General features: G+C 35.8%; 1 long non-coding RNA gene and 1 other non-coding gene across 2 annotated transcripts; one reads left to right on the forward strand and one right to left on the reverse strand.

The window, feature by feature from the left end:
- Positions 1 to 57: 57 nt before the first annotated feature.
- TRNAE-UUC (transfer RNA glutamic acid (anticodon UUC)) lies at positions 58 to 129 on the reverse strand. Its single transcript has one exon. It is a non-coding gene; the product is annotated as a tRNA-Glu (tRNA).
- A 4,843-nt stretch (positions 130 to 4,972) lies between these two features.
- LOC133672966 (uncharacterized) lies at positions 4,973 to 11,773 on the forward strand. Its single transcript, XR_009834926.1, has 4 exons — positions 4,973 to 5,412; positions 6,498 to 6,661; positions 6,855 to 7,202; positions 10,867 to 11,773. It is a non-coding gene; the product is annotated as an uncharacterized LOC133672966 (long non-coding RNA).
- The last annotated feature ends 231 nt before the right edge of the window (positions 11,774 to 12,004 follow it).

Genomic DNA, 12,004 nt, shown 5'->3' on the forward strand with positions numbered 1-12,004 from the left:
CAAGCAAGCGGGGGGTGAATCAGTAAAAGGCGCTATTACAGATGTAACTAAAAATAATTCCGTTGCCGGGAATCGAACCCGGGTCTCCTGGGTGAAAGCCAGATATCCTAACCGCTGGACGACAACGGAACGTTTACTTGTATCTACATGTTTTTATTACTATTAATACTCTAGATATTAAATGATTAGCTCATCTCTGGTAGCTAACGTCATGTTGCCTGTCATCAATTTATAATTAACTATACAATAAAAAAGGCACAATCGTTTTTTTTTTGAATCAATTCTTTTTTGTAATATTAAATTTGTTTTTTTATTGAATTATCATACTCTTATAATACAGATTATGAGTTAAACAAGTTAACTTAGTTTGACGGATTAATCTAGTTGACTCCGGTTTTTTTTCTTATTTGTTTTTTTAATTTTATATTTTAATATTTGATTGATAGAGAATTATACTTCATGATTTATTTTGTTTATTTTCTATTATTTTATTTCAACAACGTGACTTGAGAATAATGTTTAAAGGGTTAACCTGAGTCAACCTAGGAAAATCCATCAATTCCACAGCCCTGGTCATGAGAAAATGATAACTTCATAAAAAGTAAACCAAAATAAATTATAAAGATTAATTTTAAACCAATTTAATGTCGAAGGACATAATTGAAAAAGACCATCAATTTAAAAGAATAAAAAAAAAATTACCCAAATCAATCTAGGTTAACTTGTCAAATAATGTAACCTGACTTATGAGATTAGGATAACCAAATAGAAAAAAAATTGAAAAAAAATCATAAAGCTCAATTCTTATTCAACTCAATATTAAACAATGAAATAGAATAAAAAATCAATTTAAAAAAAACTAAAAAAATAACCCGATTCAACCCAACCCAAGTTATTTTCTTAAATCTATGATTGAAGCCATAAAACTAAGATAACTTTATAAAAAACAAAACAAAATAAATTATGAAACTTAATTCTCAATCAATAAAATATATTTACCAAACTCATGATTGGGGTTATCAGACTGGTATAACCTCATAAAAACAAATTAAAATAAAATGTGAAGTTTAATTCCCAATCAATAAAATATCAAATAACAAAATTAAAAAAAAATTCAAATCAATTATGAACTTTGTAAACCTGCTAATAATATTTGGGATAACCCATAAAAAAAAACAAATTAAAACAATACAAATGATGAACTTAATTAATTAATGTTAATGTGATGAATCCAAATGCATGCTCCCCATGGTGTGGATGCTTTATGATGTCCACTTCCTTGAAGGCATTGGAGCTCTGAACTAAAATCCGGATTTCTCTTTGAACTCCATGTTTGAGAAACCTAATATTAGAAAGGGAGTGATTATCCAAACCTGGGGATATTGCTGGAGTAATTCATTCAGAAGCAGATCAAATATAGCTAGCGAAGGGCATTGTCCTGATAAACCATTCTCCGAAGCCAAGGACAGAAGCTCCCAACCATGGGGGAATGAACACACTAGTCAGGAAGATGAAAGAGATGTAGGTCACAAATCCAAGGCCTACAAAGTAGTCAGAAATAAGTTTTTTCAGAACAGAGAAGGCATATATAGTAATAATTACTTTCGCAGCCCATGTTAAATTGCTATGGTACTATGTCAACAGCTAGAATTTCTAGCCAGCTTGGACACAGATAAAACCAGTGGACTGGTTTTACTTTATTTATATTCTCTACAAGAATCACAAAAAACATAACAATTTCACTCATTTAAGTAAACGTAATATGCTCTAGTAGCCATGACAGAATTATTGCTGAGCACAGTTGATTCTAATAGCTCAAATTGAATATCCTTCAAATCTATTCAGCAGATGCTATGGTTCTGCATGGCTGAAATGACACCGAGTATTTTAGCAGCTGGGCCATTCTGTTGCTAGACTAAACAGATGATCCCACTGCCAGTAGCTGGGGTGGCATTTTACTTCCAACTGATTGTTTTGAGAAAATTGCATTGCCCCCTTTATATAAAACCCCGATAATTCTTACAGCATCATAATTAGGTCAGCCGTAATTAAGGATGGAAAGAGCATCCACTATGTCCAGATTGTGCCTTCAACATTAAATAAATGTTCAAAAATGCAGGTATCTAAGAGAACAGAAAGATAGAAGCAAGCAAACTGTGCGATAGAGTGAAGGAATGTTCACACCAACCAAATATATTGACTCCAAAATGAGCATAGATCGGAGAGAAGAACCCATCCACAAGACTAATAAACCACCAAGTGATGCGGACTGTGATGGCTACAGGAAGCAGGATGGCACTGCAAAAGCAAAGCAAATTATTGTTATTCACCAAGGAAATAAAAATTTAATGAACTGTTTCAAGAAACCTCCAAAGGATATGCGGAACCATGTGATAACGTGAAGCGTTAATATCTACAGTTCTTGATTGTAGTTGAAGGCTTACAGTATGACATGTATGCACAGAGATAGTCCATGGATATGACATTTGACTTAGCATGAAAACCTTGAATCGTGCAAGTATTTCATGACTCGCCAGTGTTAGGATTTGCCATTATTGGGCAACCTACCCTAAGGAGTAGGGTTACCATTGTCAATGATAGTTGCACCTACCATTGACAAATGTATCAACCCATGTGCAACCATTATTGAGAAGACACAATTGTTGCCTATAAAAGGGCATTGAGAAAGAGAGCAAAGTAGAGAGGATTGAAGAGAACAAGAGAGAGATACGTGAGGAGAGAAAGAGGGAGTAGCTGCCAAGGGCAGCAGCCCTGCTGCCTTGTGCAGCAGTGTGTGAGAGCAATGGGAGCTGAGTTTGAGTGAAGTGAGCCTCCTCCTCCATGTGTGTTGTAACCCTTTCTCTATCTATCTCTAATAATATTGACTCTCACGTGGATGTAGGCGGTTTTGCCGAACCACGTTAAATATTGTGTCAGTGTGCCTTACCCTTCTTTGAGCAAATATCAGTACATCACCGTGAGGAATTCCCAACAGCCAGCACTGCAATCATTGAGTTTGGAATACAATTCACAACTTAATTTGCAAAGACTGGCACTCAAGCAAGAATGCAGGGGACTAGACGAGATAAATTCGTGAGGGAAGACCAAGAAAGTAACCATATATATTCCAGATAGTTACATAATTAGCAGAATGGAAGACAAACAGATTCCTTCCCGCCATATTATTGATTTATAATGTCTTGTATCGCTCGAGAGAGTGAAGAAAATTTCCACTCAACCGGTGAGGACTGCGAGAATGAGAATACAGATGCCAGTGCTGAGAATTCTATGCACTCAGCAAAACTCTAAGACACTGTCATTTACGTAGCCTGGGAAAATTCAATGCCATTTCTTTCTAAGACGGTGTCTTAGAAGCAGATTCAGAGGAAGAATTAGAGCCTCCTCCTTTGGTAATGATATTCTTAATATTTTTATCAGGATCTTGAATGGGTTTCAAACGCTCAAGATCCCTGTCTCTCGTTGTAATTTCTCTCTGTTTTTTCTCCTCTTGATTCTCCTCTCCCTTGCAAGCAGAGAATAAAGAATGCGGCCTCTTTCTAAAGAACCTGCATAGACACGCGGGAGTTTTAACTGCCTCGAATAAACAATTGCTGGCTTCAAACTGGGCTTCAAATTTCGATCAACGCCATATGTCCCAACTGTAATTGTAATTCTTATAATTACAATTACAATTATAATTATAAGAAAAACTAAAACGGATTTTTTCATGTGCAGAAACATTGTACACCCATGCATGGTGTACTGTGGATTGAATGTCCATCCACAGTGCGTTTTCTTATTGTTGATAGGGCACAGAAATGTACGGTTTAGTCCCCTTATATTTGCTTTTTTCTTCAGATCTCTCTAATTTTAGGTATTTGCATTAAAGGTACAACACTTCATTTTTATTGCATTTCAATCCTAAATGTTGGGAGACAAGAGATAAATTTTTCGGAAGAATGGAATCCAGTCATGAAAGAAGCCGAACTTGGTGTGATTTTGTTCATTGACCATGCTAAAAAACTAGATTGAAATTAGAGATGAAAATGAATATTCAGATTTCTTGATATTCATATATTATTTATTATTTATAGGAGGGTAAAAAATTTAGATATTTATAAAATATTTATCGGGTTGGTACATATTTGAAGTATGTATATGTATATTAAATGATAAAATAATAAATATTATACGTGTTTTATATTCATATTAAGATATGTACGTATCATAGTGAATTAAAAGAATATAAATGTTTTATAAATATATCTATATAATAAAAATATATATTTTGAGTTGGGTTTCAGACAAGTTAAGTTTTTAGTAAGGTTTGATAATATCCATATTTTATCCATTATCTTTTAAGTAAGATAATAATCTAAAAAATAATTATCTATTCGGATCGAATCGATATTCATCAAATTCATATTAAATTGTTATTCATAATTGAAATCTTCAAATTTTATTTTTGATTCGATTTAATTTTGAGTTTTTAAATTGATAAATCTTTTAGGGTTGAAATTGGTGTTATTAAATTTCATAGGATAATTTTAGGGTTTTTTTTATTGAAAATTTATTGAAATTTAAATAAGGTCCAAAATATTTCGATCCTTGTTTTTTTTGTTTTTTTATAACCCGGGGTGTTCAAACCAGCTTACGTGCATCACAACTAATTCCTGGACTCACTAAATACCCTGTAAACCCAGGAGACAGATAAGACATCGTAAGAGTAACAGGCATGTACGCTAAGATTTAAACCTAGAAAGTAGAGGCAGGAAACCTGCCTAGGCCGCTGTGACAAAACCCCGGTTCAAAATTTGTTAAAGGAGATGATAGGTATTGCTGTGAGAAGTTTGAGATAATTTCATCCTTAATCATCTCTTCGTACATCAAATACAAATAAATCACCGAATATGATACAGAATATAAGAGGATAAAAACACTTTCCTCTTCAGCCACTCACCCCAACTCCAATGAAAAATGGACTATTTCAGAACCTAGAACGGAGCCAAAGAGCTCAAGTCCAAGGACAATCAAGCAAAACATGCAGTGCGTGAGAGGCTAAAGTATAAATGGGTATGAAAATATAAAAAATAAATATGGGGTTGCTTGAACTAGAGGAACTAATTTATTTATTGCTTAAAAATATAGTGACTAAGTTATAATTTACTCGAACTATAAGATTGACAAATCTTCTAAGCGAAACAAGAAACAGTAATTGAATTGGCAGCTCGAAAATCTTTGATGAACAAGAAAAGAGATGATAACAAGGTCGAAACTGGTGGAGCAATTGTGTGTGTGTGTGTGTGAGAGAGAGAGAGAGAGAGAGAGAGAGAGAGAGGGAGTGCCAGATCCGATCCCAACACAAGCGTTCTTCTCTCACCATCTTTTCTCCTAAACCCCCATCTCGTCCTGGTATTTACTCTCTTTATTCCCTTTTTTTTTCAAATATTTATGATTATTGTCTAAGCTTTTTATATTTTTGATTAATTTTTAATGCCCCAGTTTGTTTTTTTAGTAGAATAGTAATTAAGATTTGTAAATTATGATTATTTGTCATTAGGAGAATACTGATTGGAAACTGTAGTCTTTGTAGTTGCTTAGTTAGTATTGCTATTATTGTGAAACAGAGAATTTTGGAAATTTATTTACACAGTGTATTAGTTGAATATAGAGACAAGTTTTAGTTTTGAAACAATTTCGTCGAGAAGTACAGACCTGAACAGGCTTTGATAATGGTGTAGACTGTAGACATTGTATGTCAAGTGTGCAAAACCCTTTTTCAGGCTTATATATATCGAGATCGAGCATTTTGAAATAATTGTATTTTAAGCTTTTGCAATATGTAGTTGTAATCGACAATTGAGAAGTCTTCAACTTTTATTGAAGCAGCTTTTAGTTTTTCTTTTGATTTTGTGGAGAGCGAAGGTCGTGTTCTATCCAAATAGACTTGAATCTTTTATATAAAAATGGTATTTGATTTAGTTACTAAATCATGGAATTAGTGAATCGTGTTCTTGATACCAAAGTTGTTATTTTTCATTCTTTTGACTTCTCTTCAAAAGTTGAAATTGTCGTGCTCCATGCTGTAAAGATTCAAAGATCTCACAGAAGATATCATAGGGAGGAAAATTGTATGAAATTAGTTATAATACATTTTCGTGGCATGATGCTTTCTGCTTGTCTATTTTTTGTTATCAAACTGTTGTTCAAAATGAACAAGACTTTGCACTATTCTTTAAAGAATGAAAGCATGGCTGAAACTACTTGGTCTCAGAGTTCCTGTGTGATGCTTGCGTGTGTTGTTTCTTGGAAAGGAAGAATAGTCTTCATTACAAGAAGTTGGTTATTTCCTTTACTCTTTTGTAATTAAGACAGAAGTCCTTATGTTTTATTGTCTTCTATCTCGCAAGTTTCCACAGTTATTATTTCTTTCCATGACCACATCCCATCAATTTAGATGATCCCTAAAGTTTTTTTTATTTTTTGCCATGTTTCAGGGCTCTGGGGCAAGCCATTAGATAAATACTAGGCAAAAGTTGATCCAGTTACATGCTGTGATAAAAAATTGTTGAGCCATACAACTCCAGTCCAAACGAAATTACAATGAAACAAAACCTGATAATCATTGGCTTTGTAAGAGGCAACCAGATTCTTCTTCAGGGTAAATATTTTTTTGATTTGTTACAGCCTCCTTCATTCAGAGGACTTAAAATTTTTAGGAACTTTCTGTAATTATATATGTCATCACAACTTATGATTGCAACCTTATTGGTTTCCTGTTAGCTGCTAAGTGTATTAGATATCACTGTGTGTTGCTGACATTAAGTGTAAAATCTTCCCTTAATTTCATGCAGGGCTGATGTCACTGTAGCAATCTTTTGGGCCTTAACATTAAGCATGCTTGTCATATCATCTTACAAGGCACTTTATTTCCGACATTTCTGGCTTTTGTTTCTCATAATATGTCTTGCAATTTTTCTTCCCGTACATCTGAGAAGTTCAAGGGCCCAGAATAGGGAGAGAAGATTTTTATTGCCTTTGTCCACGTGAACATGCTATGGCATTGAAGCATTTCAACCATAGAGCTTTGTAATTGGAACTTATCGTTCACATTTGATTCCTGTGGCTTATTGGAAAAAATTATAAAACTTGGAGCACTGATCTTGGTCAACCCAGATTTGTCCTGCCCTCTCAGATAGATGGTATGATTCTTTTGTTTATCCTTCATAACCATACACAGAAGCTATGAGATTTTTCATAACACCTTTTTTTAACAAATGTGAAACTCTATACATCTGAGCAAAGTTTAGGAGCAGTTACCTGTTAATCTTTTGAGTAGTTACATTGTAAATTTAGTCCTGTTCGAAAAAACTATCACAGCATGCTGTCAAGATTACTGTGTTGTAATAAGCTGTTTACATGAAATAGAAAAAGGCATAATAGACTGACTCATTAAGCTTGAATCTAGAATACTCCAAGGCTGTTCCTTGCTTTATTATTTAAGCCAAATCCCTAGCCTTTGAAACGAATAGGAGGGAAGAACTGGCATTGGGTACTCGTAGCTATGGGTGCAAGTAGATATTGGGACCCAAACTGATCTGAATTGGACTGACCGCAACTTGGTTCTTCAGTTTGGGTCTGGATTGATATTTTCTAAGCTTGTGTCAGTTCTTGGGTAGGCATATTGGGCAATCCTACCTTTATCTTAAATTAACGCCATGTGTTTAATTTATATCAGATTGAACCTTGTGATAATGAGTTTGGCACACTGGATACCTGTTGTGGACATCTTATGCGACAACTCATGTGTCTTGAATACCCACCCCACCTCTCATTCTCATTTCAAGATTGTGGCAGGTCTATTTATCAACAGCCAATTAGGACCACTATTAATTGTCTTTCCCTCCTATTTCCTCTATCTTGTACTCTCCTCCTCTCGAGACAATTATCCTTTTTTTTTATATTGGTGTTTATGTCAAGGTTGTGGAATGAAACTGATAAATTAATATAAGAATCTGGAAACTTTAGCATCTGGATGGAAATTGTTCAAAGAATGGTTGATGATACTCAAAAGTTTTTGATTGCTTTTGAGTCAATGGATTGCAAAAGGAGGGAATTGTTGGATTAGGAAGGAAATAGAACTTTGAACTGATTATTACCAATTTAATCTGGGTTCACATTGTTACAGACAAGAGCTTGTTTCAGTTCTGAGTCCATTTTATTGGAGGTTTTAGTGCGGTTTATTTGTCCAAAAACCTCTGGCAGATGTTACCGGCAACATCAGGACGGGATCCAATAAAAAAACATAATAGAATTCATCTTGTGAAGCGACTTCTTGATGCTGTTTTCGCATCCTTCTTCATGATGGATTTTTGGTGTTCTTGCTGTTCCCTTCCCCTATGACAGAACCTCCCCCTACCCCGAAAGCCCTTTCTTTTCTAGTATGCTACTTGAGGAATACTTGGTGCAATGTTAGAGGCCCAACTAAAGGTGTTAAAGCAGTGATAGTAGAGTCCTTATATATTCATGGGACTTTTGAGTATTCATATGTATAAGGATAATTTGTAGAATGCAGCTCATGTGGTATTACTTTTTTTCTATAATTTGGAAGATAATGTCTAGACCATGTTAGTAAATATGAAACCATTTAGTTGGAAAAGTTTTATGTTGTTATCAAATGCAAGTGCGAAGGAGCATATTAACTTTGGTACTTTCTTTTCTGATTTTTAATGAACAGGTGAAATGTTGGGTACTTTGATTGTTTTCATTTGCTTTTACTGTGCCAAAAAAATCGAATTGTTTATTAAGCATTAGGGTTTAAATGTTGTCGATACTTTTGCTTCAAAGTCGTGTTTACTGTTTGAATCGGTTTTATTAATTATGTAACATTTTTTGTGCTTAGACCATTAACCACTGTCTCAATTCAATCCTGTCACATGATATTGTATAAATATTAACTCCTTTTGCTCTCGCCGATACTTTTGCTTCAAAGTCGTGTTTACTGTTTGAATCGGTTTTATTAATTATGATACATTTTTTGTGCTGAGACCATTAACCACTGTCTCAATTCAACCCTGTCACATGATATTGTACAAATATTAAGTCCTTTTGCTCTCGTCGATGCTTTTGCTTCAAAGCCGTGTTTAGTGTTTGAGTCGGTTCTATTAATTATGCTACATTTCTTGTGCTTAGACCATTAACCACTGTCTCAATTCAATCCTGTCACATGCTATTGTATAAATATTAACTACTTTTGCTCTCTTTTAAATCAATTGAACAAAAACTAGATGGAATATAAGAAGCATAATTGGCATTGAAAGAATAAAGTAGGTGTGTCTGTGCCTGTATAGTTTTCGTGGTCTTCAAACCAATGCTCTCATGGTCCCCCAGGGGACCATTCTGGTCTGTTTCCTCAAACATGACTCAGGATACCAGTTGTCATGAGCTAGGGAAGAGGAAAGTAGGAGAATAACATGAAATGGTGATGTTGATGGGCTGCATACAGGCGACATGAGTACTCGTAATTAATGAGTATATGGCCCCAACATGCCTCACGAAGGAATGCAGGGGACCGTCTTCTCTTGGCCTGCATATGAATATGATCAATGTCCATAAATGATTGTTTCATCACACCACTTCAATTTTCTGATATTTTCCTGTATGGTGCTTTTAGTTGAATCCCAATAATGTCTATCAATGATTCATTGGGTCTCTTATTCATTTTTCCATCCATAGGTTGATTAATAGACAGCGTGGAATGTGGATCATCACTAGTTGCTCTCTCTGAATTTTTAGCTATTAGCTCTCCACCTTAACTTCGAGTTACCATGTGATAATTCTGATTGGATAACTGGCAGGTTTTGTGCTTCTATTTGCCAACTGTGTGGGTTGGGTCTCACATTTTTGGATAAAAAGTAGCGAGGAGCTACCTTTTGAATGCAGGGTATTGTAGTCGTCAATGGTATAAATATATTATGCATACTAGTGGCTCATTATGATAGGATCTGTCAGCTTTCATTGCTGCATACTAATGGCGCATGGGATCTGTTCTGTTTGTCAAAAAGTTGATGTTAGTGGAACCAGAAAGTACCTTTGTAAAACATGCTGTTTGCATGAACCGCAGTTTCTTCCACTATAGATTACATGGATGATTTTTCTTTCCTTTTCACCCCCCTTTGAGATAATGCAGTGTTGCAGTCGGTGAGAAGAAGTGATTAAGGTGTGCTTGGCAGGTAATGATGGCCCATGATTTGGTTGGAAGTGAGGGAGTTGTGCTTGGGCAATAATGTGGCCATGCTAGGGTTTTGTTTTGATGTCTAGAGTTTCCTGGATTAGTCTGCTTCTATGAACCACGCACGCCCTCAGGAATTATTTGTAGGACACGTATATCATTAAACCTTCCTCTTTGACACTTGCATCCAAGATTCGCGTGCAATAAAATCCCAAATCCAGGAAAAAGGTGATGAAGGATTTTGCGGGAAACATGCTGCTGATCTTATATAATCCCTGGGTCTCTCTATCTTTTATCGAGTCTCTTATCAGTTTTGAGATGTTGATTGGAGATCTATCCAGAGAGCAGGAAAACACTGTTCTGTGAGTCATCTTTTCAATCCAAATTAGGTTTATTTGCCGCAAAATCGCTAGGCTAGCTTCGCTTTTATTCGCTGATAAGACAAGGCAATATATTCTCACTTTTGCCTCAAAGGCCTATATTCTCGGCCAATCAATCAATACTCTTCCACTAAGTCCAAATAATTGGAAAATTTAAATATTTTTTAAGGTTCACATTTGTCCTTGTGCCATCATGAAGCCTTTAATTCCTGTGCTAAAATATTATTGATTAAGGCATAATATCAATTGATGCAGGGGCTGCGCTAAGGGCAAGTGATGCTGTGTGATGCAATGTATGATGGATTCTAGCCATCCATGTGAATCACACAAATACAAGTGAAGATTTGCATGCATGGTTCTGTCTTGGCAGAATCCTGGATGCAAGAAAATATCAACTTCGCATTAAACTACCATTTGTCGGTGGGTGATTGCTGTCTTAATGCGACACGGCCGAAAGCCGAAAGGAAAGGGAGCCCTACTGGGTTTTTTCACAGCCACATAAAAATGGCTAGATTTGTTCCGTTCTTGTATGTTCAAAGTTAAAACTTTAGATGTTTCGCTTTCGATGTTCAGGAAAGCTTTTAGTACACTGGAAAGTGAGACGTCGGAGTATTTTATCACTCTGTAAACCGTTCACTGTCCTGGAAGGCCACACTAGAATATTTGCTTGCCCTTGGGCAGGGCTGCCCTTGTTTGACTTCTCTTGCCTGCCGCATTTTTTAGGCCTGTGTTTTCTTGGTTCTTGCGAGTTGCTAAAGGAAAAGCTGCCATTTTGGACCACTAGAAGGTAAGGTAGCAAGCACCACGTGATTCTCAAGCCACCACCAAACCAGCGGGATGGACGTTGCTTTTATTATTATTGAACCTCCCAAGAAAATGTCGTCCAGCCATTATTGTTGTTTTTCACTTGCTACTTGTATCACCGCGACATGAGCTTATAGGGAGGTTCTTCAACCGCCTGTGGCCACCTGACTGGCGCAAGCAGCCGTTACGTGCATGTCCTGACTGTTCCATCTAAAACCACAAGTGGTGTTATACATGCCGATCTGCTAGCGTATACAGGCAACGTCTGGTCTAGATGGAATAGCTGTGACAGATGCAATTACTCCCTGCAAACCTTTTGGTCATTAATTTACCACACAATTCATAAAGGTTTCACGTTGTTTAATCTTGCAAATCAAGAGAGACAGGGCTAGCTTGAGTTTGAGTCCCATTTAAGCATTACACAACAACAAACCTCAACCCTAAAGTATTTGGGTCAACTCTGCACATACCTTTTGCTTCGTTTATACTATTTTATCTCATGAACTAGCTAAAGTTAAGGTATTACTACGACAGTAAACGATCCATTTCGAGTGCTTTAATGACCCAACCATTACAATAACTGATTGTT

The sequence above is a fragment of the Populus nigra genome, chromosome 14, assembly GCF_951802175.1.
Source record: "Populus nigra chromosome 14, ddPopNigr1.1, whole genome shotgun sequence".
NCBI classification, from domain to species: Eukaryota; Viridiplantae; Streptophyta; class Magnoliopsida; order Malpighiales; family Salicaceae; genus Populus; species Populus nigra.